At 49.7% G+C, this 6523-nt stretch overlaps 1 pseudogene; it reads right to left on the bottom strand.

Annotated features, from left to right (window-relative positions):
- Positions 1-3291: 3291 nt before the first annotated feature.
- On the bottom strand, positions 3292-5994 carry LOC146492463 (derlin-2 pseudogene; annotated as a pseudogene).
- Positions 5995-6523: the final 529 nt, after the last annotated feature.

Genomic DNA, 6523 nt, shown 5'->3' with positions numbered 1-6523 from the left:
GCGCTGTGCTGACCGGGCGCGAGCGTTTTAACGATGAAAGGAGGCTTCCTGCAGATGATTAGATGAGCCTGCTGATGCTGCTTTAATGGACGCTCAGAGTTGACTCAGACCTCACTTCCTGTTTCACTTCCTGCTTACTTCCACTCTTAGAAGAACAGCAGCGAGCTGTTCAGACGTGCAGTCAGACACGGCGTGCTGACAGAGGTAGCCACGGTGACATCACCTGTGAAGCTACTGATGAGCTGATGGCGGCGTGCTGACGGTGGCCAATCCCACCTTTTGAAGGTGTCCAGTTTTCCACCCTCAGGCTGAACTTCAGCACTTTTCCTTGTCTTCGTCATCTTCGTCGCCTTCCTCGCCGTTCAGACCTGACGCAGTGCACCGCGGGCTCTTTCAGGCCTCGTCCCCTGCTTCCTGTCTCATAATGAAGCCGCTCTAATCTCCGGGTTCGGGCTGTGAAGTCTGTGAAAGCGTCTTTTGTGGCGTGTTTTTCTCGGGGAAGAAAGAACCTCATCAGAGGCCACAAAGCGTTTGGAGTTAAACCCGGAGAAAGTGGCAGAACGAGGCCGAGCAGACCGATGGCATCATTCAGCTCCAAAATAGAAACGCCATTAACGGCGAGCTCGCAGATTTGTCTGCCGTGTCCGACTGAGACGGCCTCAGTGACCCCGACCGAGTCCTCGCCTCGCTAATCGAATCGCTTCATTTCCTTGTTCTCCCGTCTCATCGGGCGCGCTCGCCCCCATGCGCTCCTCCTTCTTCTCTTCTTCTGTGAGGCTGAAAGAGGAGCCTCGCATGTGCGGCTCTGGGATTACGAGCCGGCTGTGAAGCTGCAGGAGGTAATTGGTTTTGGGTGGGGGTGTGAGCAGAGGTGGAGGGATTCTGTGAAAGGAAAACTGGTGGAGGCAACGGGTTTGTCAACTCGCTCCACTAATGGGAGTAAATGCTTTTTAAAGATGGAGCGGAGAGGAGGAGGCGGGGCTCAGCTTGCTCCTAAAACTGCCTCCATGAAATGTTAATGCTACAAATTACATTAGAGCATTCAAGCTCAGCCCCCACAGAGGAGGAGGAGGAGGAGGAGGAGTCCGCAAACCTCCTGCATGGATCACGGAGCGTTTAAAGAGTTCAGGATCTTTCCTGAGTGAATCCCAGTCTGGGTCCTTCCACACGCTCAGGGCCGCCCTGACAGGAAGCTGTTAGTAACTCCAGGTATTTCACAGGAAATTACATTGTAAGTTAAAGTACTGTGATTCTGCAGAAATGCACCTTTCAGTGGAGTGGGCTAACCCACGGCCCCGCCCTGAAAGCTTCAGCATATCTACGATGGAAACACTGTTACTGCACAGGTAACGTCCACACGTCACTACAACTGTTCCTTTGTGCTCTGTGAGTGTTTGTGGGTCAATGTAATGACTTTTATACTGAAATTCATTATAAGCCCTTATAAGGACTTCCTGTCCTGCTCCATGTTTTACTGGTGCAGGTAAAAACAAACAGAGTGACCTCAGCGGCTCTCAGAGCTCTGAACCACAGAGCGCTCAAAGCTCAACTCATTTCTCTTCCTGTGCGTGTGACCGTGGCTTCAAATCAATCAGCTCACACGCTAACGGCCTGCGCCTGCAGGGACACCGCGGGCTGCGGGGACACCGCGGGCTGCGGGGACACCGCGGGCTGCGGGGCCGTGGGTTTGAGCCCGCCTGTCGTCTGCTTTATCAAACTCTGTGATAAGAAACAAGCTGAATGTGCATCACTCAGTGTACCGGAGCAGAAGAGCAGGCGTGGCTTATACGTCCAGCTCAGAACATCTGTGAGGCGCCTGACCCGAGGCAGCCGCAGAAGGCGGAGCTGTGAGCGTTCGCACCACCTCTGACGTTGGTGAAGCCGATCGGGCCCACGGCTGCTCTGGAAACAGGAGCGGCTTCCCTCCTGTTTCCTGGGAGTTTTTCGGCTGCTGTGCGTCGCCTCCTGACAGGTGTGTCTGTGTCCCAGCATGCACCGGGGGGCAGCTCACTGTCAGCTGCAGGCATGAAGTGCCCAAAAAGGCGCAGGATATCAGACGCGTGACACGGAGAGCAGGAAATGACCTCAGACCGCAAACAGCCTGCAGCACATAAACAAAATATACACCGTGTGAGCTAATCTGAGGCTCCGCCCACCGCAGAGCGGCATGTGCGACATCAGTGATGGCAAACGGTCTGGATCTCACACACCACGTGTCTGCTGGACAGCTCCGCCCACTTTCATTCACAGGTTCATCTGCACAGCAGCGACTCGGGTTTGGACTGGAACCAGCAACCTTCCCATCAGCCACGGCTCTTCATCACAGGCGAGCTTCCACAGCCGTGTTCATAAACGGCGGACGCGCCACAGTCTGAGGCTTCGACGCGCCGTGGCCAACGTGTTATTGGTCAGATGATTATGTTGCCTGTCGCGTTTGGATCTGTAGCATCAGAATTGTTGTCTGAAGGCAGAAAGAAGCCAAATGGATCATCACGGCCATATTGGTCCATTTGATTGACCTTTATTATAATTATGTATTTATTTTATTTTCATTTTTTAAAGACGGGACAGCCATGACTGGGGGATGGGACAGGGAGAAAGAGAGAAAGAAAGAGAGGGAGAGAAAGAAAAACAAACACCTGGATCACCTGTATGGAGATAAAAACCCAGAAGTGAAAACAAACAACAAAGAGCAACATAATAAACACAACACCATCACAATAAACTAGCTAATAATAGATAACAGTAGATAATTTTTTAATTTCACCTGTTGAGAATGAAAAAAGAAAACAAGCAGAAGAAAACGAGAGCAACATAATAAACAACATCACGATGATATAAGGGAATATAACAGTAAATACTAAATATTAAACATTATTGTGCAGCACGTACGATCGACAGCGCACAGTGTGCTTTGAGGTAGGAGCCAAAAAGGGTGTAGTTTGTGTGTGTGAGCACCCGTGTGTACACCTGTGAGCATGGACGCGCTTGTTTTTAACCCTTTAAGACCGACCATAGAACCAAGTCCACCAGAGCTTATATTATATGTTTACATGCTGTGGAGCCATTTTTGGGAGCATTTCAAGTTGCTATACATCAATACAACCATTACAGCCCAAATTTTAATAATATGTCTGCATTAAGTGCATAGTAATTACATAAATTGCAAAAAAGTGCAATAAACTACAAAAAAATGTAAAATCGTTTTTGTTTTTTTAACATATATTTCTAGTTAGAGAAATTTAAGAGGCTTATCCCTCAAAACTGTAAATACAAAAAAGTTGCACAAAATAGTTTCCCACCACAGGAAATTTATTTTGAGTGTCTTCATAGTTTTATTTTGAAATACACCAATTTTTATACACTGCAGGAAAAACGAAAATAAATATTATAATGCAAATTTGCAAAAAAGCAGCATCTGCATCAAAATAAACTATTTCCAGCAGTGCAATATGAGTCCTAAGCATCCCAGAAACCACACAGAAAGTCAGAAAGTCAAACATAACTTTTAAAAACACCAGTATAGGCTCATGAGGCCCTGATGGTAAAAAACTACATTTCCGCGAAAATGATGTCACTTCCTGTTTCGGGCAGGTCATGGCGGACATGGAAAAGTTTGCTCTGACGTCTATTCCAACGTAGGAAGTGTTATGAACAGCTGATTGGATCAGCAAAGCGTGTTTCTGGAATATTATGTTTTTGTTGCTGCAAGTGCTTTTTATGCAGTTTTTGCAAAGTTATATGTGGAAGGAAACTGTGACCGAGGACAAGCTGATGGCATAAGATGTAAGTACAACTCCTCCGGTTTCATATGCAAAAAAAATGACTGCTTATGTGGTTGCAGAGCTACCGGGATTTAAAAATAGTTACGCAAAACAGAGCGTGCTGCTCCGACCGGCTTTAAAGGGTTAACAGGTTCCTTCATGTAATGATCTGGTAGAGGGTGTGGGGGGGCCACAGCCCCGTCCTCCAGGGCATGAAGCAGGTATGGAGGATTCCTCATCCACAACTAAACAAACACGTCAAAAACAAAGACCGTGTCTTCAACTCTCTGAGAGACGGTCCCTGAAGGTGACCTGATGATCAGGGATGAAATAGAGGGTGTGTTTAACCACCGAGGCGCTGTCCTTCCCCCCACGCAAACCCACCCTCCTCTGGCAGGGGGTTATAGTTGGCATCTTCTTCTGGAGTGTCAAAGAGCATCTTTATGATTGATGGGGTCTTGAGCCACCTTCCACCACCTGGTTGATTTGGGAAAACATCCTCCAGGAAGAAGTATCCATGAGCAACAGCAACACCTGAAAGATCCACGATGACAGAGTAGCAGCAGAAGTGAGAATGCCATCAACACCCAGGGCAGGAATCCGTCGACTCCACACCAGCATGATGGTGAAGGCGCAGGAACACCAGACTCACAAAAGTGCCAAACATAGTCATCAGAAGCCCACCACAGAGAAACATGAAGACAAAGTCCGCCGTGCGTCCCCTGAAAGAGCCCTCCTCCAGCATTCAACAGTATCTGTACAGAAACATGGAACAGGAAGTTGAAACCAACCGGACCAAAAAACAGGAAGTTGGTTATTAGTCGCCACACCTGATAATTTCTTAGAATCTGGGTTGAAGTAGAGCTGAAGTGTGATGATCTCCAGTTGCACTGCAGCAGTTGTGAGTACGGTTGTGTTGTGTTGCCCTGTAACAGCAGGAATCTGTCTCCTGCTGCAGCGTCTGGTCATTTCAGACCGACTGAGAGCTTCCGGTACTTTCTTGACACGTCATCGCACAGATGATGACGTTAGCGGGCTTTCAGAGGTCTGCTCTGACACTGGCTGTACCGACTGTAAACACGTCCTCCTGCTCGCTGACAGGAGCGCCACACCTCCAGTTTCTGGGTGACTTCCTGCCAGTCTTCCCATCAGTGGTCACCAGATGGTTGGTCTGAAGCTCCTCCTCTTCCTGTTTGTGACTGAAAACTGATCCAAGCTCTTTAAAGTGTGTTGAGTCATTTCCTTTTTCTGTGCAGGTTGAACCAATTAGGCGTCCTGTAAAAAGACTGTAAACGTGCCGTCAGCTTCGGCGCCGTTCAGCTCAGTCGGTGTAAACATGTCAGTCTGTGCTCGCTCTGCCGCTGTCACACACGCTTCCTCCAACTTTCTCTCCTGGCTCATCGAAGCCGCCGCAGCTCCTGAAAGTCAAGAATAAAAAGGCAGAGTAAACTCCTCTTCCTCGCCGCCTCTCTGCTTCTCAGCGAGCGATTCCCTTCTCTCCATCGCGCCGCCGCTTTCCCGTCGCTCTGAAGCAAATATCCATCTCCAGCTTCTTCTCCCGCTCTGACAGCCGAGAGACCGCCTGTCATCCCGGCTGTCAGCCTCGCAAACGATGACGCGTGACAAAGTGAGACACACACAGACACACACACACACGCACACAAACACGCACACACACACAAACACACACACACACACACACACACAGGCACCTGGTTCCACTTTCAGCTCTTAAAGTTTGAGAAACCAAAAACTGCATTTAAACATGTTTGTAGACACTGATCAGCCTGCTGTGTGTGTGTGTGTGTGTGTGTGTGTGTGTGCGTGTGTCTGTGTGTGACTGTGTGTGTGTGTGTGTGTGACTGTGTGTGTGTGTGACTGTGTGTGTGACTGTGTGTGTGTGTGTGTGTGACTGTGTGTGTGTGTGTGTGTGACTGTGTGTGTGACTGTGTGTGTGTGTGTGTGTGACTGTGTGTGTGTGTGACTGTGTGTGTGTGACTGTGTGTGTGTGTGTGTGTGTGTGTGTGACTGTGTGTGTGTGTGACTGTGTGTGTGTGTGTGTGCGACTGACTGTGTGTGTGTGTGTGTGCGACTGACTGTGTGTGTGTGTGTGTGTGTGTGTGTGTCTGTGTGTGTGTGTGTGTGTGTCTGTGTGTGTGACTGTGTGTGTGTGTGTGTCTGTGTGTGTGTGTGTCTGTGTGTGTGTGTGTGTGTGTCTGTGTGTGTGACTGTGTGTGTGTGTGTGTGTGTGTGTGACTGTGTGTGTGTCTGTGTGTGTGTGTGACTGTGTGTGTGTGTGTGTGACTGTGTGTGTGTGTGTGTGTGTGCGTGTGTGTGACTGTGTGTGTGTGTGTGTGTGTGTCTGTGTGTGTGTCTGTGTGTGTGTGTGCGTGTATGTGCCTGTGTGTGTGTGTGTCTGTGTGTGTGTGCGTGTCTGTGTGCGCGTGTGTCTGTGTGCGCGTGTGCGCGCGCGCGCGTGTGTGTCTGTGTGTGCGCGTGTGTGTCTGTGTGCCCGCGCGTGTGTGTGTGTGTGTGCGCGTGTGTGTGTCTGTGTGCGCGTGTGTGTCTGTGTGCGCGCGTGTGTGTGTGCGTGTGTCTGTGTGCGCGTGTGTGTCTGTGTGCGCGTGTGTGTCTGTGTGCGCGCGTGTGTGTGTGCGTGTGTCTGTGTGCGCGTGTGTGTCTGTGTGTGCGCGTGTGTGTCTGTGTGTGCGCGTGTGTGTGTGTGTGTGTCTGTGTGCGTGTGTGTGTCTGTGTGCGCG

Source organism: Neolamprologus multifasciatus, chromosome 22 (genome assembly GCF_963576455.1).
Source record: "Neolamprologus multifasciatus chromosome 22, fNeoMul1.2, whole genome shotgun sequence".
Classification (NCBI taxonomy): domain Eukaryota; kingdom Metazoa; phylum Chordata; class Actinopteri; order Cichliformes; family Cichlidae; genus Neolamprologus; species Neolamprologus multifasciatus.
The sequence above is the reverse complement of the archived record's forward strand: the minus strand, read 5'-3'. Positions and strand labels throughout refer to the sequence as shown.